Consider the following 25,190-nt stretch of genomic DNA (forward strand, 5'->3'; position numbering starts at 1 on the left):
AATTAATGAGTGTAATGCCTATTGACCATCATTTGACTTCCTCCTCAAGGACACATGTAGTTGATTTGTAAACTCAAACATTCAAAATGTTTTGCATTGTTGAGTTACATTTTTTTTTAATTATAGATATGGATAGGGAGTTTAAATATTATAATTACAAAATGTTATGGTTTATAGTTTTATCGTTTTAGACAAAATGTAATGCTTTATATTTTTTCAATATCATAATTACTTTGGCATTTGATTGGTAAATAAATTTATATTAGTTATACAAATCATAATAATCAAACAAAGTTCAATTTAAAAATGATTAGTATAAACAAAGATTACATTTAAACACAAAAAAATGTCATTTTTATTAACAATCACTATGTTTTGAACAAAAAAATGTTGTCATTGTTAATAATCATTGACCAATGTCAATTTAAAATTTGATCAACTAAAAAAGATTACATTTTTAAACTACACAGTTTTTGACTATTAGAGACTGTGTTTTTATACATAAAAATGTGATCTTTATTGAACAATCAAATACTTCTTTTTTAGGGAAAAAATTATAGTTTTTATTGTCAAAGACTACGCTTTTAGATTAAAAAAAAATGCCATCTTTGTGTCAAACACTACATTACATCAATAAAAAAAAAAGTCATATCTATATATATCAAACATAGATTTAATTTATATGAGCCACATATAAATGAGAAAAGTTTATCTTGCATAAATGATAAATTTTGGATTTGTATAAATAAAACAAATTTGGACTTGTATAAATGATAAAATTTGGACTTTTCCATATGAACAAATTTGCACTTGTATAAATGAATAAATTTTGACTTGTATTAATGACAATTTTGGTAACATTTCAATGAAACAATTTGGAGTTCATACAAATTATATGTTAAAGTTACAGCAATATACAAATCTACATAAACCTAAATAGGGAAATAACTCCGTGTCTTCAGTCCTCACTGTATAAATTTGGATATATAGTCACAACATTCATGACAAACTTTATCAATTTCCTCTTATGTGAAATTTTCCTTTTGAACCCATTGCAAAAAAATTGAATGAATGTCAATCAATATGCATTTTGGAATTATGGCATATAAAAACAAATATTTGTAATTCAAAATTATGCTAACCTTATTTGATGTACTAGTAAGATCATTAATAATGATCACCTTTATGACACGAAGGATATAATACCTACATTCTAACATTTATAGTTGATGAGGATTTTGCAAATACTTATTGGGTGGTCAAAGTGCTTTTCACTAAGCGCTAAATAATTAAAATAAATAAAATAAACAAATTTATAAAAAATATAACCAACTTTTTTTTTTAATTATGAATAGCCAATCCCTTGAAACAACACAAAGGAAATCGTAAACATAACATTATACTCATAAATAAATCGTAAAAATAACAAAAATGATTTGACATAACAAAGATGAATACCTTTTTATTATGTTGACTAGCTCTTATGATGGCTTTAGTTCATCTCTTCCTAAGTCAAAAAAATAAACTATAAAGATTGCGTACTCAATTACAACCAACTATTAATGACCTTTGAAAATCATAGTATCGATTTCAATGTTAGAATGTAATACTTGTAACAATTATCAAATTCATAAATCAAACATAATCAAGTAATTAACAAAGTAAACATTGAACATATATATAGGATTATAAGGCACCAAAACGTATTTGAACTCTCTATCCATTACACATGCCAAAATAGATGCACGATCAAGTATAGAGCCCACACCACTAGATATATGATGTGGGTCAATGAATCTATAAGTATCAATCATTTGTCTTTTCTTCATATGTCGGTAAAGAAGGCTACATGATAAATATAAATCAATTCTAATATCGATATACACAATATATGTTTGAATATATATTATATATTTAAATGAATGTATAAGCTAACCTTTTTTAAGCCAATATTTCTGTAATTGAAATCTTCAACATCGAATAAAATCTAAAAATCTCATCCTACCCAATCCACGTCATCGATGGATAATCAAATACTCCATCCTCAATTTCGATGTTTATGAGCAATCCACCTAGTAAACTCTAACATGCATAATTGCATAGTGCGTGCATACTAGATTCCACAGATATATTTTGGATCATTTCAATCCCAAAAGCCTGTTACATACAAAATTCAAATGTTTTCATATATCATCAAATCACAACAATCCAATATTCCAATTAATTAGTTTAGAACATGTATTATAGGATAAGAAGATTAGTCAAAAGCTTCATCCACAAATTCATTTTCAACATTATCTGTAAATGACTGACCCATCATGTTAGTTTGTATTGCTGCTAATTGTGCCTCCAATTCAAGAATTTGTTAATTTTACTTAGCTATTAAAGATAAATATTTGGCAGTCTTGGAGGTGCGAGGTTTAGGTTGAGTTTTGAAATAATATATTGGAGTTATAAAGCTCTCAACCCCCCTAATATGGCCAGGTCTATCTTTTGAGCCAAAAGTTAAGGTAATCATATCTTAGCCATCACTAGTTTTAATTCCACTTGATGTTAATCTCATAGTTATGTTGTCCTAAAACACAATATACAAACGTAATTTTAAATATGATATATTAACATGAGTAACTGGGAAAGTAGCAAACGAAACATAAATACGATATGAATTTATAATCTTCTTAACCATTTGTTTAGTTGCTTTATCAAAATATTTTTCAATTTTTTCTGTATGTGCTTTTTTCCAAACATTCCATCTTGATGTTTCACTATTTATGCCAAATGCTTCTTGAAACCATATGAAAATATAAGTTGGCAACTTGAAAGTAATTGAATTTCAAATTCCTAAACCATGTGTATAATACACAATAAAAAATACTTACAAGTTCATGCTTGACATTTGCATAGCCCTTTTGTAATCCTCGATGGTTATATTTTTTTTGGGACCTATTTTTTGTTGGGCTTCTTTTATTTTCTATAAAAAAAATTTCAATAATATATGAATAAATAATTTTAATAACACATGAAACAAATATCTTAGTTTCAATAATTTATTGCAAAAAAAAAGATTGCTATACATATACACAATTCATTTGATAGATAAGTTAAAACAAACTTCTTTCACTCTACATCACTACTAAATCTTTATATGTGGCTAGAGGATGAGCCAACAGTTCAAAAATATCAACATTAGGTCAAATATATTTTTGTGTCAATCCATCTTTAAAGTCTCTAAATTTTAGCCAGTGGATTACAACACAACCTTTTTATACTCAACTGGGATGTTAAAGCATTTGTATAAAAAATAAATTAAAACATTTGAACAACGCAGCATAATTGCATTCCATAAACAATAGACATAAATAAACAATAAGTTTTAATTTGATTAATATAACTTACCACAGCTAGATCCCATATATGATCTTTTAAATCTACTAAATGTTTCTCATACTATTGTAGTTAATAGATATTGTCTCTTAGACAAGACATCCAATATGGCTAGTTATATTTGATGCACCACTTAAGACAAGTTGGCCATCTGCATTGAACTCAACATGTGTTTTTTCTTGATTTCTTGAAGCAATTTAGAACATCCTCTAGCTTTTCTTTTTTTTAAAAAAAATATGATGTGTCAAAATGTTCTTTTTCATGTTTGGTTGAAGTAGATATGTGTTCTTCAGAAGCCATTATAACAACTAATCCATACAAATAAAATATCATATCTATGAAAGAAAGATTCACATGTCATGATGAAATAATTAAAAACGATCTTTTTAAAATATATATAACTAATATGGCAGCATGAAAAACATTCACTTATATTTTCATTATGTAAGAAAATGTTGGAGACAGAAGTAATTTGACCATTTATGAATAATACAACTTACAAAATTAACACTTTACATATAACATTTTGAAAGAGATATCAATTCATAAAATATTCAAATCTACAAATCATCACCTCATATTAACGCTCACAGAACGAAAAGTAAAAGGACAAAAAATTTCTTAACAATGATTGTTTCCAAATAGTTAATGTATTATTGTATCCAATTTATCAAAGAAAGAACTTAAAAGCTACAAATCCCATTTTTGTTATGCAACACCACTAAAACAAAAAGTAGACAGAACAATGATACAGAACTTACTAAGGATAACCTGTCATAATAAGTATGAAAACTAGGCTACAAATTTAAGAAAAAAAATTCGGTTCAGCTTTTTAACCATGACAAGGAACCTGTTACTCCATTCTAAGTACAAATCTATGATAAAATAGTAGTAGCCCTATTATATTTATGGTCTGTCTATCATAATGTATAGATCTATAGACCTATCACTAGATATAGATTTAAGGAGGTAACCACTAATCTTTTTTGTTTAGGTATGATTAGTCACCTAACTAGATCTGTCCCATTTAAAGAGGTGTCACAAGCTTAACTTAGGTTTTTTTAAATGGTAGATTCTCATCTAAGGAACCAAATTTTAGGTTCAAAAGTACAGTTATGCATGAAAAAGATTATAACACCCTTACAACGCCCATATAAAGGATGATACTAGTTTGATTTCAAGTTAACCTAGCCATTTTTATAATTTGCCAAATAATTTAATATTGAAAATTTTCTTTAAATTATCCAATATGTTGGTAATAATTTAAGAATATTTTCTCACTTCAGAAGCATTTAAGAAAACTATTTGTCATGTTTTAAAAAGGCTCAATCATCGAATTCATATAATTTTATTTGTGTAAATAAATTTCTATAAAAATAATTTATTTTTAGAAATATCTTCTAATATTTTGGTAAGATTTTTTGTCAAAAATTATCTTTCAATATGTTGGTAGGATTTTATGAAAAAAAAACTATTTTTCCTTTTCAAACTTGATTTTTTTAAAACTCATAAAGTTTTTCTAAATGTTGATAAAACCTTATTTTTGAAAATAAAAATACTAGCCCTCCAATATGTTTGTAAGGCTCTTTGTATTTTTTTATTTTTTCTTAAGATTTAATTTTTTTTAAACTCATAAGATTTTTCAATGTATTGGTAAATCCTTATTTTTGAAAAAAAAAATACTAGCCCTCCAATATATTGGCAAAACTAATTTTATGTCATGTATTTATAAACAAATAATTAAAAAATTAAAAAATATAAAATAAATAAATAAATAAATAATTTAACAAAATTAAATGAATAAAATAAAAAATACCAGATTCAGCTCGGCTTGATGCTTGGCTTCAAATAGATTAGCTTCACACTGGTTTAATGGCCTGAAAACTTAGAAGCTTGGTTTGGCTCAACGATTTAGTGGTATGGCTTCCATGGCTCAGAGTTGGGTCTATGCAACGGGTTAACCAAGAAGTTGCTTCTACTTTATTTAAAACGGTAACATTTTATCTTTGGTTTAAAAACCAAAATTCATTCTTCATTCATTTTCCACCATTACTCTCTCTCTCTTTCTATAAATTATGCGCCCACCCTTCTCTCTATAACATTCAAACCAAAACCAAAACCCAACAAGAATCCTTTTAGAATCCAGTGGTGTTTTGCTGTTCCCACCATCGTACCTCTAACATTTTGTCATTTTGTGCCACCATTGGGAACCTAAAAAAATTTACCTCTAATTCTTTTCTTTTCTTCTATTCTTGAAAGCTTATCTTGAGATTCTTCTTAAAATTTCAAAACACAAGAACACCAGCTACCTAGAACCAGTGAAACCCCATCGTTATTGTTGTCGTTTTCCTTTTCTAATTCCTAAAAGAAAAATCCCAAATGCTCTTTTGATCAAAACTTAGAATTAAGTTTTGTTGTGTTTTTTTTTTCTTTGCTTTCGACTTTAGATGGGTTTGAGATTAATGGTGCTTCTAGGTTGATCAAGTTCACTTTGGGCTATTTTAGGTTACCAAGTTTTGATTTTGGGTAATTGGTTTTTCTATGGGTTAATTTGGTTTGTGAAATTTGCTTATGGTTTGAAGTAATTTTATTAGAGGACTATGTGAGCTAAGAATTGCTTAAATGTTTATTGATTGCTTGTTGTGTACCGATTGGAAATTTAGGCTTAAATGCCAAATTCTGTCTTTATATTTGATTACACTTGAATACTTCTTATATTGCTTTGTAAATGTGACCGGGTGTTCACAGTTTTTAGCCTTCTTGCTTGCCCTCATTTTGTTGCCTTCAAAAACCTTGCTTGAAATTACTTTTTTGTCCTTGTTTGGCGCTATTGTTGATTGCTACTAACCTTTGTTTTGGCCTTTCTTTTAGATTTCTTCCCTGTTGTTGCTGACTGCTTCTTCGATTTATTTCTGTCTCTAGCTTTTGCTCGTGACTTTGTTTGTTAGATTCAAGTTTACTTGGAATTGAGTGTGTTTTTTGGGTTTGGGCTTCCTTGCTTATTTGTTTTCTTTTAATTTCCGTCTCTAATGTTGTCTCTCCCCTTTGCTTAGTTGATTAGGGTTCAATATATCTTTTTTTTTTTTTTCAAAAATTTCAAGGATTCTTATTAAATGGCCAAGATCAAATATATTACAAATAGATCTGATTCTATTTGAATATTGTCAAACTTTCCCCTTTTACTTTTGATTTAGTTTTCCTTTTACTAAAATGTGATTTTTGGATTGAATGCCAAGATGCTTCTCCAATCTCCCAAGATTTCAAACCTGTTTCTATTTTTTTTACTTTTGACTTTTGTAATTTTAACTTTGACCTATGCTAAAAATAAATTTTAAATTTAAACTAAAATCAAGGTTAAAATAAACTAAGATCCAAACTCAAAATTTGTTTGAGCTTTTAATCATTGGGCCCAAAATTTTTCCATTAAGGCCCAATTGAAAATTAAAGCCCATTTTAATTTTGATAAATCTCCAAACAAAATGAAGTGTTTAAAATTACCCCTCATTGTGTATTTTTTATAAAATAAAATTTGTGTTAAGACATAGATACCCATTACATCTGAAACCAAATTAGCTATAAACATCTAATTTTGTCTAGGATACTTTACCTTGTAATTTGAGTTTGTTCTTGCAAATTTACCAAATTAAAAATTAAGAAGTAATAATATAAATAAAATTTGGCCAAAACAAAAAAGTAATTAATAAATAAGTAAATAAAACTTAAAGGCCCAATAAAAAAACAAAATGGGAACAAAACTTTAAAGCCCAAGACATGGGCCATTTGGTTGGCCTTATGTGGGGGCATAACCATATAAAAAATAAAAGCCAACATGCAAAAAATAAAAGCCAACATGCATGAGAATGAAAGCTTACACACAGAAGGAGGTGGTAGCTTGTGATTTTAACCAAAAAAAAATTGAAAGAAAGAGGTGCGTGAAAACATGAAGTCCCATGCACGCATGAAGAGTAAATGACAAAATAGGAAAATGAGATGCCTGGGCAACGTGGGAAGAGAAAATTGCTGCATGAAACTAACTTGGGCAACGTGGAAGAAGGAGACAAAAAAATTGTTAATAACTAAAAAGGAGCAGAAAAAATAAAACATGGGGAAAATGTGTAAAAAAAAGAGAACAAAAGGGCAAAAATTGGCATTATCAGTAGAACATAAAAAAAAAAAGGCAAAAAATTGCAAGCAAACAGAAACTAAAAATATACTACAACAGAAACAAGACTAGAAATATACAACAGTAGAAACAGGAAACAAAAACCAGAAATATACTATGGCAAAAACAAGAAATAAAAACCAGAAATACACTATAGTAGAAACATGAAACAAAAACTAAAAGGCACACTGTTATAGAAACACAAAGCAAAAAATGGTGAAAATTGAGCAGAAAATAATGAAGTAGTAACATGGAGCAGAAAAAAAAGGAATCATGCAGCAAAAAAAATGGAAGATGGAAAAAGGAAAAGAAAAGAGAGACTAGGCAAGGTTGTAAGACCAAAAAAAGTAAAAAAAAAAAAAAAAACCAAAGGATGCAACAAAGGAAAGAGGCGGTAGTGAAGCAAAAAAAAAAGAAAAGAGAAGATAAAGAGGCCCTGTGGCAAAGGTTTTTCTTTTTCTTTTCCTCTTTTCTTTCTTTTTTGTTGAAATTTCATTTTTGTTCTTGTCGCATGCTTTTGATTTTCCTATTCTAGTTTCATTTTTATGCCTTAACATGTGCATGTGTTATTCTTTTCTTCCTTCTATTTGGCATGAGCTTTGTATCCTATTTTTGGTGTTTTATGTCCATGCATATTTGGTTGTTGATTGAAATTTTAGTCTACTTCATTTCTGGTTCATGGGGAAGTTGATATTACGACATATACCTCTCGTCAATTTGTTTGTTATTTTCCTTTCTTATACACCCATGCTTTTAACTTTTGATGGATTGGAAAATAATTTGTTTTACATTCTAATAATATGAGATTTTCATTTTGTAGCTTGTTAAACACTTTTGGCATGAAAGTTGTCTGCTTGAAACTCTAGTTCGTTCATGGTTGTATATATTTGCTAAATAAAAATAGGAAGAAAAAGGTAGCTAAAATAAGATTTCAAAGAAATGGTTTGCCTAAGATACAAGTGGTTTATCTTTATGTTCTTCTTTTGACATATGATTATTATATAAGTTTAATTAGTAAATAATAATAATAATAATATATTTTCTAGTAATGTTTGTTTGGATTTTTATATGATTTTGATTATTTAATAAGTTTATACATATAATAGCCTATTAATTTGCATGCCCATATTATCTTTAATTATATTCAGGCATTTTAGATGATATTTGTATTTTTAAAGTCTCTTAAAGTTTAATAATAAAACATAATACAAAAGAAGTAATTGTTTTCAGTCCCTGTCTAGATGTTGGAGGGAATTAAAAATTGAATTTAAAAACAATAATAGTAATAGTAAAAATTAATAATTCCACCTAAATGTTGGGGAATTATTAAATAGTAAAAAAAAATAAAGATTAATAAATTATAATAATAATAAAATTTTTAATGAAAAGGAAAATAATAAAAAAATACATTTTTTAGAAAAACTTATATAAAATGAGCTTGTATTGAGAAAATATATAAGAATTAATTTTTGAAAATTACAAAATATGAGCTTGTTATGAAAATTTACTTAGATGTTGAAAATTTTTAGAGAGGTTCGTAAACTTTTAAAAGTCTCAAAACTAAAAACTTAGATGAAATCCTAAAATTAAAACCTTAAATAAAACCCTAACGTCAAAACCCTAAGGTCGAAAACCTAAATAAAACCCTAAGGATGAAACCTTAAATAAATGCCTAAGGTCAAAATCCTAAATGAAACCCTAAACATACCAAAACACCAAAATTGCATTAAATTTTTAAGGATTTATATGAAAATCTTTTATGAGATAATTTATTCTCGAAGGCCGCCTAAATGATAGGGTGTTTAGAAAATTTTATTTTATTAAGAATTTTCATATATTTCCATAACCTAAAAATAAAATTTAATAATGAAGATAAAAAAAAGAATAATAACAATAATAATAAAGAAAAAAAATAATGAAATGAAATTTTAAATATAAATAGTTACACTTAAACTCTACCTAGAGGTTGAAGAGTCTATGTGGTCTCTTTATATTTGAAAATTGATTCTTAAATTTTTATTTTATCATAATTTGCATACATCTCATTTTTTTATATTAATGTGTACATTTGTAATGCTTATATATATTTATTCTAATTATTGATGTTTAACATTAATTATATTATTTTCACTTTTTTTATTGCATAAAAAGTTCTTAAAAAATTAGTTTTAAACAAATAAGATTAAAATAATATTTTGTGAAATATAAGTGTTAGTATTGTACCTAAATATTGGAGAGTTGCCAATAGTTATCATTTACAAATAATGTTATTTTATTATTTTTAAAAGAAATGTTGTGATAAATTTTAAGATGAAAAGACTATCTTTGAATTTTGCCTTTATGTCAAAGAATTCAAAAATATTTCTTTAATTTAAAATTTTCATAATATTCCTAAATAAAAATTTCTTAAAAATTAATTTTCTTTCCAAGAGATGAAGAGAATTATAATTAAATTTCATATAGACACCATTTTTATCCAAAAATTATTAATAGTACATAATTAATTGGTACCAATTTTGTGGGCAATGTGGGGATGCTAATCTTTCCCCACATGTAATTTACTCTCAAACTTAATGTTATTTTCATAAACCAAAATCGTCTTTTAATAAACTCTAAACCTATTTTATTAAAGAGATTAATTTTTTTGGGGTGCCAATAATACCTTAAAAAAGATTGGTGGTAACTTCGCATGTTTTTCACGATTTTTAATTTTTATGTCCAGCGATCAAGTCTCTGGACTGATACATCATGAGAACTTGATGACTATTATCAAAGAGTCAGACAAAAAAAAAATTAATTATGCGCTATTAAAAATTTTAGATTTAATTGTTTTTATTTGATTTTAATATTCCCTTTATTTTAATTTTCAAAAAAAATAAATAATATAAGTTAATAAATAAAATAAATTGCATATTAGTTATTATTTTATTTTAATTTTGCATTTGTGATTTGTTTACGTTATTTTAATTAATATATCACTTTGCACATGTTTACATATTCACTTACATGCATGAACTCTAGACCCCGATTCCATCCTTATTAGAAGAAAGTTAAGTAGCTACAATTTCATTAGGTGATAACTTTTGTGTTTGCTAGCAAAACATTTCTATTCAGATCAAACCCTTTCTGTTTATAACCTGTAATGAGTGAGGATTGAGGTGCCTTATTTGTTTGTAATAGATAATGATGTAAGGTCAATTTGGAAACCTTTAGACGAATAAATCCTAACTCGGCATATTGTGAGCTTTAAGAAGCCTACCTAGAGTAGGGCCATGTCACCTTTTAAAAAATTATCAAAAGTTAGGACACTATATGTGTTATGTTATTTTGCTTTAAGATATGTTTATTTTGTTATTGTTATTATTTATTTGTTTAGACTTTTGATTTCTTTTATTTGTATAGTATTTAATTTTGTTGTATACATTATATAGACATTACATTTTAATAAGGGTATTTGTTATGGGTTAATCAATAGTAAAAGAAGCACTTATGAGTCTTCAATAGCATCAACCTCTAGTAAGAATTATTTGGAAATCAAAAGCTAATAAAAAAGCACTCAAAAAAAAAAAAGAGAGATTACTTACGGGTTGGTTATACTTCTATACTTCTACAATTGGTGTATGTGGATTTGAGTTAGAGTGATGTAGCCGAGTTGGAAACCCTATGGCAACAGTGGGAAGTAGAAAAGAATGAGTCTTTTTTTAAGAAGTACAGAGATATGGCACTGCTCATGTTGCTGAAGATTGATGATTCATTAGTTAAGTTTGCGATATAGTTTTAGGATCTATCTTATCAATGTTTTATGTTCAACTAATAAGACTTGGCCTCCATAAGTGAAGAATATTCATCTTTACTCTGGATAAAGTTTGCCATTCAAGATAAGATCTATTGGAAGGAGCAAAAGACCATCTAATTGGTTTGCTTTGGCCGCCACAATTGAAGAATATTTGTCTTTTCTCCAATCGAAGAGATAAACAAGCATAAAAAGGAAAAGAATAGGGTCAAGACCATTCCATCAACTTTTCTATTAGAGTATATAAGGAAGCATATTGATGATGATCGGAGGTTGGATTTGTTTGCTTTGGCTGTGTATAGGTTAATGATATTCCCTAAGGTCTTTGGACATGTCGAGACATCAGTGGTTGATTTTTTCAAGCTATTGGATAAAGGTATAAATTGTTCACTAACCATTTTAGCAAAAACCATTAGAGCACTAAACTTCTATCAAATGAAGGGTAAAGGTCGATTCATAGGATGTACTCAGTTACTTTTTGTTTAGCTCAAAGCCATTTTTAGGGAAAAGAAAAGATATTGTTTTAACCTTTTTCTATCCATTTTGTTCCCATTAAAGAGTTAATCAACAAAGAATGGCATACAGATTGGACAAAAGGTCAAAGGATGTTTTTTCTAAAGTTTACTAGTGAGGATGTAACATAAAGAGCACCATGGATACTTTCTACAACCATTTTGTACAGTTGTAGAGATGAATTATGGGTACCATTACTAAAGATATAAGGTATAGTGAGTTATGCACCTGTAATTATTTAGAGACAATATGATTCTCATCAATTCATCCTTATGACTCATGGACTTAGTTCACTTGAGTTTGACTATGGGGTACCAAATTATATGAAAATGTCAAAAAGGTTATCAAGACATGAAAGCAGATTAATCGAATGAACTCAACCAGATATGTAGATAATGTTACAAAAGGGTACCTTGCATGAAATTTGAAAAGAGTAATGAAGTTAGGCCCCTACCAGTAGATGTTTCAGATTAGTTACCCATTTCTACTTCAGAGCTAGTATTGTCATCTCTTGAGATCACCCTTGAAAGTTTGAGATTGAAAAAAAAAGATAGAGAAAGAGAAGATGACAATGATAGATCAAGTCAACCAGTTAAGTTATGATTTGATAATGAAATATGATGCATTACAGAAGTTAACCAAGGAATGAAAAATGTTGAAAGAGAATTTGTAAGATCCTCATCAGGAGAATAAGAGATTGATAATGAACATTAGACCTTCATGTGAGATCCAAAAAGAAAGTAAAAGAATTAAGAAAGATGGTAGAGTATTAGAAGAGTAGAGCTCGAAAAAACAAGAAAGTAATCTTTGCAGTCACCAAAACTAGTAAACATGGAAAGATAAGCTTTTTAGAGTATTTGTAAGAGTAACCAAATATCAATAGAAAAATGAGAAGCTAAGGGTCGAATTGAAAGAGGAACAGAATAAGAATTCTAATTTTCAAAAAGATAAAAAGGCTTTGGAATAGGATTAATGAGTTTGGAAATTTAGTTGGTCAACAATCAGAATCACATAGATAAGATTTTGACTAAATGCCAAGTAAGGGAGGACTATTGGGCTTATATCTACAATATGGAAGTGAAAGTTCAAGAAATGTGAAAAGCAAAAAGCCTAGAAAGCAATCGTACATAAAGCACCTAACTTTTCAAATCTACAAGGTTATGCAGCAAGCCAACGAAATGGTGGAGAGTGCTGAAGAACTTGAACGAAAAGTCATATCAATTTAGGATTGTAATCAATGACTATTAAGTTTTTTATGTGAAGCTAAGGAGTAGTATGTTCAAGTTAGATGTTTTTATGGTTTTGAGGCTAGAATGATTGGTTAATGTATAAAGATTTCTATGGTTAATGAATGTTTCTTTTTGCTTAGATTGATCCAAAGTAATACCTCATTTGCATTACATTACATTCATTGCATACATATAAATTAATAAAAGCAAATTAATAGTAATGATAATAATATTAATAATAATAACAATAATAATTATACCATGTGCCCTAATTCATGATTAATAATTAGAGGTTCAAGGATAGCAAAACCAAAGAAATCAACTCAAGCAATTTCACGTAAGTGTAATACTCGCTCTAATTCTCGAGTTATGAAAAAAGAGAATACAGTTAGGTTCGAGAAGGTTAAGAAGGCACAGGAAGAGATAAATGACAAAATGATGGAAATTCAATTAAATATTGAGGCATAGATGTCCGAGTTAAGACAATTGTTTACTAGCTCCCTAAAAAGCAAGGAAGTTGCTAGCACACAAGAATTAGGAGATGGGATTAATGTAGAGGAACTAGCATATCCTCCAGGGTTCGCTCTACCTCGAGTTCATACATCATAAAGAATCCATTTGTAACTGCCAACCACACAACCTTTCACTTTTACTAGTTTTTTTGTTAGTCAACCCTAGCTTTACATTGGTGCTGAACATTTTGCTAGTCAACCCTAGGCACATGTGAATGTCAATCGAGGATTGGGTCCTGTCAATCCTATCATTGTACCAAATTTAGATGATCTTGTTAAACAAGAAAAGCTATGTGGCATGTCTTAATCGGTAGTGAGTATTGAGATAAAAAAATAAGTATGATTTGCTAAAAGAAAGACTATGGGCCATGGAAGAAAATAACAATTTTGGGAGCATGGATGCGAATGAGCTCAATTTGGTGCATGATTTGGTTATACAAGTGAAATTTTAGGTTCTTGATTTTGAGAAGTTTGATGGAAGTAAATGTCCTTCTGCTCATATTACGATGTTTTGTCGTAAAATAATAGGTCATACTTATAATGATATTCTTTTGATGCACTATTTTCAAAATAGTTTAATTGGATTAACAGTAAGATAGTATGTCCAGTTAGATTAAAGCTAAATCTATACATGGAAAGACTTAGCTAAAGCTTTCTTGGCTAAATATAAACATGTTATTAACATTGCTTTGGATAGGCTATCTCTATAGAATATGGAAAAAAAGTCAAGAAAAACCTTTAGGGAGTATGCGCATTGTTAGAGATATGTGATGGCTTAAGTCCAGCCATCATTAACTGAAAAAAAAAAGTTACAGTGCTATTTATTAGCACATTAAAGGCCTTGTATTATAACAGGCTAGTATAAAATGCTATAAATAATTTTTTCGATATGGTGATTTCAGGAGAAATGATTGAAAATGCAATTAAAACTAGTAATATTGAAGGGCCTAAAGCTTCTGATACTAAGAAGTTAATCAATTCAACAAAGAAAGAGCAAGAGATAGATGTTATGTTTATGGGGAACCTCTCATTCCAACCGTTTACCTCATATAACCCAAGACCATAATTCTTCACCCATTATCCAACCACTAATCAGGCTAACCAATCACCATACCACTATCAACTATCCTAACGCCACCATACAACTAAAATTTAATCAATATCCATCAAGTTTCACTTCAATAATATCAAATCAGCCAGCCAGTTCAAGCTAAAGGAACCTATAAAATAGCAGCAATTGAGAAAAACCTTAATTTGACCCTATCCCTATGTCATACACTAGTTTGTATCCACAATTGATGAGAGGTCACCTTATTGCTCCCAAGTGCATAATGCCATTAAAGCTACCATACCCAAAATGGTATGACCCAAATGCCAAATGTGATTATCATTATGGTGTAGCCGGCCATTCTATTGAAAATTTCATGGCTTTAAAATGTAAGGTGCAGAAGTTGATAAATTAGGGTTTGTTGAATTTTAACTCTAAATCTAAACCTAATATTGGTAGAAACCTTTTTCCTAATCATTCTAGTAGCAATACTAATGCAGTGTCAGATGACCAAGGGTTAAGAGTGAAAAGATGGGTTAGTGAGATGGAAACCCCTATGCAGATAGTTTTTGATTGTTTGGTCAAGAGAAACATGATTTTGCTTGCAATTAATGATAAAGGTAGTTTAGATGATGACCATGATTGTTACTATCATTGAAAGAATATGGGCATGTGATTCAAGACTACTAGGGTTTCAGATAATGTTACAACAATTAATGGATGAAGGGGTAATTGAATTTTATGTTAATGATGATATTAGCAATATGAGTATAATAGGTAACATGTCAGAAGTGCTTTTTATTCCAAAACCCCTCGCCATATTTTATGATGATAAAATAAAACCAACTGTGGAGAAGCCAATGCATCTCCTTAGAGCACCATTGATAATTTATGTTTCTAGTCCTTTTTCTAGCAAAAGTGATAAGTCAGTCTCATGGGACTATAATTATGAAGTGAAGGTGTAAGGATCTGGTGATGAAATAACCTTAGAAAACAAAAGGGATGAATACACTACAAATATAGCAGATGTAGGAAGAATGACTAGAAATGGTCATTGTTACACTCTTGAAATGCTTAAAACATCAAGAAAAGAAAAGAAAAAAAAAGAGAAGAGGTCATAATAAAGAAAGAATCTAGTCCTATTATAACAAATCTAGAGGTTCAATATAAGAAGCCCGTATTTGAGAAAAAAACTTATGAATTTTTTAAAGTTATTAAGCACAATAACTACAGTGTAGTAAACTAATTGAATAAGTTGCCAACTCAAATTTCATTATTGTTATTGCTATTGAACTTAAAACTACACATGAATGCCTTGTTAAAGGTGTTCAATTAGGCTTATATTGGGCATAATGTTTCTGTAGAGAATATGGATCACATGGCGAGGAATATCATAGCCTTAAATTTCATTTCTTTTAATAATGATAAGATACCTATTGAAAGACAAGGTAATGTTAAGGCCTTGCATGTTCCTATTAAATGTAAGACTCATACTGTGGCCAAGATACTTATTGATAATGGGTCATCTATTAATGTAATACCTATGACTATGATCTCAAAGATATTAGTGGATCAGTCACATATGAGAAACAACCACATCATAGTTAGGCCTTTTGATAGGGCACAAAGAGAAGTAATTGGTGATATTAAAATTCCATTATAAATCGATCTATGTACCTTTAATGTATAATTTCAAGTTATAGACATTACACCCTCATATAACTATTTGCTTAGAAGACCCTGGTTTCATACAATAAGAGTTATACTTTTATTTTTACATCAGAAGATAAAGTTAATTCTTAAAGGAAAATAACTTTGTCTGGATGGCAAAAATGACTTATTGGTAACTAAAACTCTGACTACTCCTTATGTCGAGTCGGTCAAAGAAGCACCTAAGTACTCGTTTAGAGCTTTTAAAATAGTAAGTGCTACATATATTGGGTAAGGGTTAAAGATACATATGCCTCGATTGTCAAAGACCATAAACATGGTTGTCAAATAGACCATTGGTAAAGGCTAGTAAGCTGGACAAGGTTTGGATTATCTTTGTAAGGAATCAAGAAAGTGCCAGTCATAATTGAAAATAAAAAAAAGGTAGGGTTTAGGTTTCAAGCCTATTACTGCAAATAAAATAAGGATGATGATGGAGAAGAGAGAAAAGAGAATAGCATGACTCAAAATGCATGATTCAAATGATGAAGGAATGGTATTCCCTTATTTGTATAAAATGTTTTGTTTTAGTGAGTATGTCTATCCTAAATGAATAAAAGTGGAAAATGAACCAATTGCTAGAATAAAGGGAACTTTTTCTCAAATTCAGATAAAAAAAGATATGAATGAGACACAAGAAAAAGAAACGTTCTTTTTTCTTTTTCTAGAATTAAGAGTTTAAAAATGATGTTTTATTGGTGTTGTCTTTGGAACATCAAGAACTTTAAATTCCAGTTGTTTCTACCCAAAAGCGTGTGAAGGGTAAAATATAGGCTGGTTTTTAATTATCTTAACTTAAGTAATGAATGTAATGCATTTCTCATACATTATCTTCATATCTTTCTTCTTTTTGTTGCTTATATTTTTCTTATTTTTGGCCAATTAGTCTATATTTCCATGTAATTATAAACATTTTTAGGTTTTTAAATAATGGACATTATGGATGAATAAGATAATAATGTCAGATTTGATTTAAAAAATTCAATTAACATTAGTGAGCTTGACAATGATGTAGACTCTGAAGACTATGAGTTACCTCACAAAATGTTAAAATGGATGAAACAAGAATGAAACCCATAGAGCCTTATCATGAGATCATAAATCTATTAAATTTAAAAGATGAAGAGAATAAGAAGGAAGTCAAGATCGGCTCTTCACTACTGCTAATGAAAAAGTAAAAGTTAATGGACTTGTTGATAGAATATGTGGATATATTTGTATGGTCTTATTAAGATATGCTCGGGCTAAGTATAGATATTGTTCAACATAGATTGCCATTAAAGCTAGAATGCTGACCAGTACAACAAAAGTTAAATCCTATAAAGCCAGAAATGTTGTTGAAAATAAAAGAAAAAGTGAAGAAGCAATTTAATGCAGTTTTTTTGAAAGTAGCCAAATACCCATAATGGGTAGCCAATATAGTTTCGATTCCTAAAAAAGGTAGAAAAGTGAAAATGTGTGTGGACTATTAGGATTTAAATAAGGCTAGCTCAAAAGATAACTTACCATGGCCATATATTGACACGTTTATGGATAAAACTGCCAAGCATTATGGTTTGGTTTTCTAGATATAACCAAATTAAGATGGCTTAAGATGATATGAAAAAGACTACATTTATGACGATGTAAGGCATATTTTGCTATAAGGTTATGCCATTGGGCTTAAGAATGCAGGTGCCATATATCAAAGAGCGATAGTCACTTTTTTCCATTATACGATGCATAAGAAAATGGAGGTGTATATTGATGATATGATAGCAAAGTCTAGGGAAGGAAAAGATCATGTGGCTGACCTCAAAAAGTTTTTTGAAAGGTTGTGAAAGTATCAACTTAAGCTGAATCTAGCCAAATGTATATACAGCACTAAATCGAAGAAGTTGTTAGGATTTATAGTTCATGAAAGGGGATTAAAGTAGACTTTAATAAGATTCAAGCCATTCAAAATTTAGTAGCTTTGCATACATAAAAAGATATGAGAAGTTTCTTGGGGCGATTAAATTATATTTTTCGCTTTATAGCCCAGCTCACTTTAAAATGTGATCCAATCTTTAAGTTGCTATGTAAAAACAATCCTAGTAGTTAAGATGAAGAATGTTAAAGTGCTTTTGAAAAGATTAAGGAGTATTTGACAAATCCATCAGTGTTGATACCACCAATTATAGAAAGGCCATTAATCTTGTATTTAATAGTGCAAGAGAATTCAATAGGATATGTATTAAGCAAAGAGATGAAACTAGCAAGAAAGAACATGCTATTTATTACCTGAGCAAGAAGTTCACAGAGTATGAAACTAAATACTCCCAGTTGAAAAAAAATGTGTTACACATTGGCGTGGACTACCTACAGCTTAGGCAGTATATGCTTTATCATACAACCTGGTTTATATGAAAGCTAGATCCTCTTAGATATATGTTTGCAAAGCCATCCCTTTCAGGCAAAATAACTAGATGGCAAGTTATGTTGTTAGAGTATGATATTGTGTATGTGTCACAAAAATCCATAAAAAGAAGAATGATAACTGATTTTCTTTTGCTGATAGGGCTACAAAAGATTATAAACCCATAAATTTTAACTTCCTAGATGAAGATGAAAAACCTATGAAAAAGTTATGAAAGATATTTTTCGATGGGGCATCCAATATAATGGGGCATGGCATTGGGGTAGCATTAATATCCCTGAAAGGGAATTACTATCCTAGCACTGCAAGACTAAATTTTAATTACACAAACAATATAGTTAAATATGAAGCATGTGCTATAAGACTACAAATAGCCATTGAAAAAAAGATTGATGTATTAGAAGTATATGAGGATTCAGCCCTGGTAATCTACTAATTAAATGGTGAATGATAAATTGGAGACCTAAAATTGTTGTTATACCAAAATCATATAGCTAATTTGATTAAGCAGTTCAAAGTGATCCATTTTCAACATGTTCCTCGAGAAGATAATCATATTGTTGATGCATTAGCTACTTTGGTGGCAATGTTCAACTTAAATGCTAACATAAGAACCTAGCCTATTAGAGTATAGATGTAAGATTCACCGACCCATTGTTCAAATGTGAAGAAAGAAATAAATCATCGACCCTCATATCATGACATTGTACAATACATTAAGTGTTGAGAATATCCTAAGCAGGTTTCAAAAACTGTAAGAGGATTATTCAAAGATTAGTTATAGGATTTATGTTAGATAAGGAAATCTTATACAATAAAGGTTGAGATTAGGTATTGTTAAGATGTGTAGATGCTGCGGAGGCAAGAAAGATATTAAATGAAGTTCACAAAGGGATTTATAAGACACATGCCAATGGATATATGATGGCTAAACAGATAATGAGGGTAGGTTATTATTGGTTAACATTGGAAAACGATTGCATCAATTATGCCAAAAAATGCCATAAGTGTGAGATTTATATAGATAATATTTATTCTCCTCTAGTCCCATTGCATGTGTTAGATCTTTCATAGCCATTTTCTATTTAACAAATGGATATAATTGGGCTTATAACCCTAAAAGCTTCAAATGGGCACCGTTTCATTTTCATGGTAATTGATTACTTCACCAAATAGGTAAAAATAGCCTCTTTTGCTAGTGTTTATGATCAGTGGTATACAAATTTATAAAAAGAGAGATAATATGTCAATATGGACTCCCAAAAAGAATTGTCTTTGATAATGCTGCAACTTGAATAGCATAATGGTGAAAGAGGTATATGTATAGTTCAAAATAAAGCATCATCATGCAATGCTGTATCACCTAAAAATTAATGATGCAGTAGAAGTTGCAAACAAAAACATAAAGAAGATACTGGAAAAGTTGGCTAGCATAAATAGGGAATGGCATAAGAATTACCTTTTGCTTTGCTTGCCTATAGGACATCAGTACAGACTTTAATAGGGGCCACCCATTTTTCATTGCTATAGGGGATAGAAACAATGTTACCAATTAAGGTGAAAATTCGTTCTCTATGAGTATTGATGGAAATGAAGTTGGATGAGGCAAATTAGGTTCGAGAATGCTTCGAACAATTAACCTCATAGAAGAAAAGAGACTCTCGGTAATTTGTTATGGGCATTTGTACTAAAAAAGGATGATATGGGCATATGACAAGAAGTTATGACCTTGATGTTTTTGTGAAGGCAAAATGGTTTTAAAGAAGACCTTGCCAAATCAACAAGATAGTAAAGGAAAGTGGATACCATACTAGAAAAGACGCATATATAGTAAAGAAGGCATTTTCTAGTGAAGCCTTAATATTATAAAAAATATATAGGAATGAATTTTCAATTCAAGTAAATTTTGATGCTGTAAAGAAATATTTTGCTTGAAAAAAAATAAAAAAAAAGAAAAAAAGAAAGATTTGAATTGAAACCCCAAAAAAGGCAATTTGAACCAAAAGAGGGTTGTTCAAGCTGAAAACCTGAAAAGATAAATTAAATGAAAAAGGAGTTAAAGAGAAATCCTACAAAGGCAAAACGAAATAGTATAAAAGTGGAATGATCAGAGATGAGGAATAAATCTGGGGTAAATTTTCATCAGTTGTAAGACATGAAACAATAATTAGTCATAAGAGTTCAATCTAGTAAGATTATAAGTGTAATGAGTTTTTTAGAAAAGACCTGGTCTGAGTTGACTTCGCTTGTTAAATGTTCATATCTAAAGAAATGATATTGGATTTCTTTGAAGACCCTTTTTAAATTTTTGATTCTTTATGTTTCAATAGACTTATCTTTTTTCTTTCTAAACCAAAGTAAATTTCTCATCATTAATTAAAACCCATATTTAACTTTGCACTTTGAAGTCATTACATTTGTCACTAGAAGTTGGGATAATTATTGATAATGCTTATAATGGACTTGTGTGTTAGTCAAAAGGATGAATGGAAGATAACAGCACAAAAAGGCAAGAATCAATTGACTGGAAATAAGGACCAAAGAAAGACCTTGGTGAAAATTGCCAGATGAGTAAGGGTCATGGAAAGTATTTGTAAAAAAAAAAAAAAAAAGGGAAAAAAATAAGATGAAAGATATTAAGGTAGCCTTTTAAGGTTTGAAAGAGTTAAACTAATCTTAAACTTTGAATTAATATGATCAAGAAATACATGGTATAAATTATTCATTGCATTTCTATCATTCAGATTCATTAAAGTAGTCACATGTATTGCATACATTCATTTGATAAACGATGTTGAAAGTTTTCATGAAAAGATATTAATTGAAATCATAATGTTTTTCTAAAATAAGGTTTCCCTAGCCTTGGGAAGAAACTTTATCCATGGTTACTTTGATTTTTAACTCATGATTCAATCCTGGTCATTTTATTTTTTAACACATAATTTCATTCTTGATCATCCTTATTTTTTTGACTCGCTATTTAGTTTCGACCATCCTTTATTGCAACCTTGTCTTTGTCATTGTTATTCCTCGACTTATGGTTCAATCGTAGTTGCTATTTATTTCATGACTTATGATTTCATCCTAGTCATATTTATTTCCTAATTTTTGGCTTTGTCCCGATTATCTCAATTTTCTCGTCTTACAATTTAATTCTAATCGCTCTTTATTTTTTGACTTGAGACTCAATCCCAATCGTTTCTTTATTTTTCAACTTATGGCTCAATCCTAATCATTCTAGTTGTTTCTTTATTTTTTTGCTTATGGTTTAATCCTGGTCAACTTTATTTTTCTACTTGTAGTTTAGTTTCAGTCATTTTTATTTTCGATATGCGACTCAATCTTGATTGTTCTTTATTTTTGACTTGCAATTTTATTCTTAGTCATCTTTATTTTTTAACTTGTGATTTAGTCCCACTCATCCTTATTTTTGGATCTGCAACTCAATCTCGATCGTTGTTTATTCTTGACTTACGATTCAATCTCGTCATCCTTTATTTTTTTACTTATGGCTCAGTCTTTGTCATTTTTATTTCTCGACATACAGTTTAATCTTAGTCAACTATATTTTTAGTTCGTGGTTTAGTCTCAATCGTTTCTCGTTCTCTAACTTATGTATTCTTAATTATTTTTCATAATTCATGAATTTCCAATTTAAATAAAAAATAAAAAAAAAACAAAGAAAAAAATTTCTCAAGAGCAACATCTGAACAAAATTATTGTTTATGTCTTTGTATTATTCTTGATCCTAAGAAATATGCAAAGAAAGGCAGCTGTATATACCTAATTTTATCTAAGATACTTTACCTTATAATTCGGGTTTGTTCTTTCAATTGGGCATGATCTTTATTTTTTGAACCCAATACATGATCACTTTTAAATACTCTATATAAAGCCCTAAATGGCTCGATAAATGGCCCATTCTTAAAGGCCCATCAATGGCATGTTATTGGCCCTTCAACAAAAAAAATATATATATATATATATAAATTACAAAACAAAACAAAACAAAAAATTAAATTTAAATTTAAATTTAAAAATTTAAAAACTTAAAAACTTAAAATTTTAAAAATTTAAAAATTAAGAAATAATAATATAAATAAAATATAAAAAATCAAATTTTGGCCAAAACAAAAAAAAATTAATAAATAAGTAAATAAAAATGAAATGGCCAAAAATAAAAAATAAAAAAAGAATAAAATTTTAAAGACCAAGACATAGGCCCTTCAGTTGGCCTTATGTAGGGGCATAACTATGTGAAAAATAGAAGCCAACATGCATGAGAATGAAAGCTTACATGTGAAATGAGGTGGTAGCATGTAATTTAAAAAAAAAAAAACACTAAAAGGAAGAAGTGCGTGGAAACATCAAGTCCCTTGCATGCATGAAAAGTAAACGGTAATGTAGGAAAATAGTATGCTTGGGCGACGTAGGAAGAAAACTATTGCATGAAACTGACTTGGGTGACATAGAGGAAAGAGACAAAAAAAAAAGGCAGCAGCTAAAAAATGAGCAGAAAAATAAAACATAATGAAAAGGCGTAAAAAAAGAGAAAAAAAAAAAGGCAGAAACTGGCAGTAGCATTAGAAAAAAAAGGCAAAAAATTGCAAGCAAAAATAGAGACCAGAAATATATTGTAGCAGAAACAAAAAACAGAAACCAAAAATATACTACTGTAAAAATAGGAAACAAAAATAAAAATATATTGCAACAAGAACAGCAAAAACAAAAAACAGAAACTAGAAATATATTGATGTAGAAATAGGAAACAAAATAAATAATATATTACAGCAAGAACAAGAAACAAAAATATATTGCAGGAAGAACAGGAAACGGAAACCAGAAATACACTGCAGTAAAAACAGGAAACAGAAACCAGAAATACATTGCAACAGAAACAAAAAGTAGAAACCAAAAATATATTATAGCAAAAATAGAAAATAGAAACAAAAAATACACAGTAGCAGAAACACAAAACAAAAACCAAAAGGCACATTGCAGTAGAAACATGAAGCAAAAAATGGTGAAAAATTAAGCAAAAAATACTGAAGTAGTAACATAGAGCAGAAAAGAAAGGGAATCACGCAGCAAAAAAAGATGGAAGGAGGAAAAAGCCAAAAAAAAAAAGAGAAACTGGGCAAGGTCATGAGACTAGAAAAAGCAAAACAAAAAAAAAAAAAACAAGCAAAAGATGTGATAAAAGAAAGAGACAGTAGCAAAGCAAAAGAAAAAAAGAAAAACAAAACTAAGAGGCTCTTTAGCAAAGGTTTTTCTTTTTTTTTTTCCTCTTTTCTTTCTTTTTCGTTGAAATTTCATTCTTCTTCTTATCGCATGCTCTTAATTTCCTATTTTAGTTACGTTTTTATGCCTTAACATGTGCATGCATTATTCTTTTCTTCCTTCTCTTTGGCATGAGCTTTGTATCCTGTTTTTGGTGTTTTACATCCATGCATGTTCGGTTGTTGATGAAAATTTCAGTCTACTTTGTTTCGGGTTCATGGGGAAGTTAATGTTGCCACGTTTACCTCTCGTTCATTTATTCGTTATCTTTCTTTCTTATACACCTATGCTCTTGGCTTTGGATGGATTGGAAAGTAGTTTGTTTTAGGTTATAATAATATGGGATTTTCATTTTATAGCTTGTTAAACCCTTTTGGCATGAAAGTTGTAGGCTTGAAACTCTAGTGTGTTTATGGTTGTATATATTTGCTAAATAAAAATGGGAAGAAATGTTTGTTTGGATTTTTATATGATTTTGATTATTTAATAAGTTTATACAGATAATAGCCTATTAATTTGCATACTCATATTATCTTTAATTATATTCATGCATTAGAGATGATATTTGTATTTTTAAAGTCTCTTATAGTTTAATAATAAAACATAATACAAAAACGAGTAATTGTTTTAAGTCCCTGTCTAAATGTTTGAGAGAATTAAAAATTGAATTTAAAAACAATAATTATAATAGTAAAAATTAATAATTTCGCCTAGATGTCGAAGGATTATTAAATAGTAAAATAAATTAATAAAAATTAATAAATTATAATAATAATAATAATAAAATTTTTAATGAAAAGGAAAATAAAGAAAAAATTTTAAAAATATATTTTTTAGAAAAACTTATATAGAATGAGCTTGTACTAAAAAATATATATAAGAATTAATTTTTGGAAATTACAAAATATGAGTTTGCTCTGAAAGTTTACATAAATGTTAAAAATTTTTAAAGAGGTTCATAAATTTTTAAAAATCATAAAACCAAAAAATTAGATGAAATCCTAAAATTAAAACCATAAATAAAACTCGAAGGTCAAAACCCTAAAATTAATTCCCTAAGGTCGAAACCCTAAGTAAAATCCTATGGATGAAACCCTAAATAAAACCTTAAAGTCGAAATCCTAAATAAAACCCTAAACATACCAAAACCACAAAATTGTA

Source organism: Durio zibethinus, chromosome 3 (assembly GCF_047325235.1).
Source record: "Durio zibethinus cultivar Kanyao isolate XHJ-2024 chromosome 3, ASM4732523v1, whole genome shotgun sequence".
Taxonomy (NCBI): Eukaryota; Viridiplantae; Streptophyta; class Magnoliopsida; order Malvales; family Malvaceae; genus Durio; species Durio zibethinus.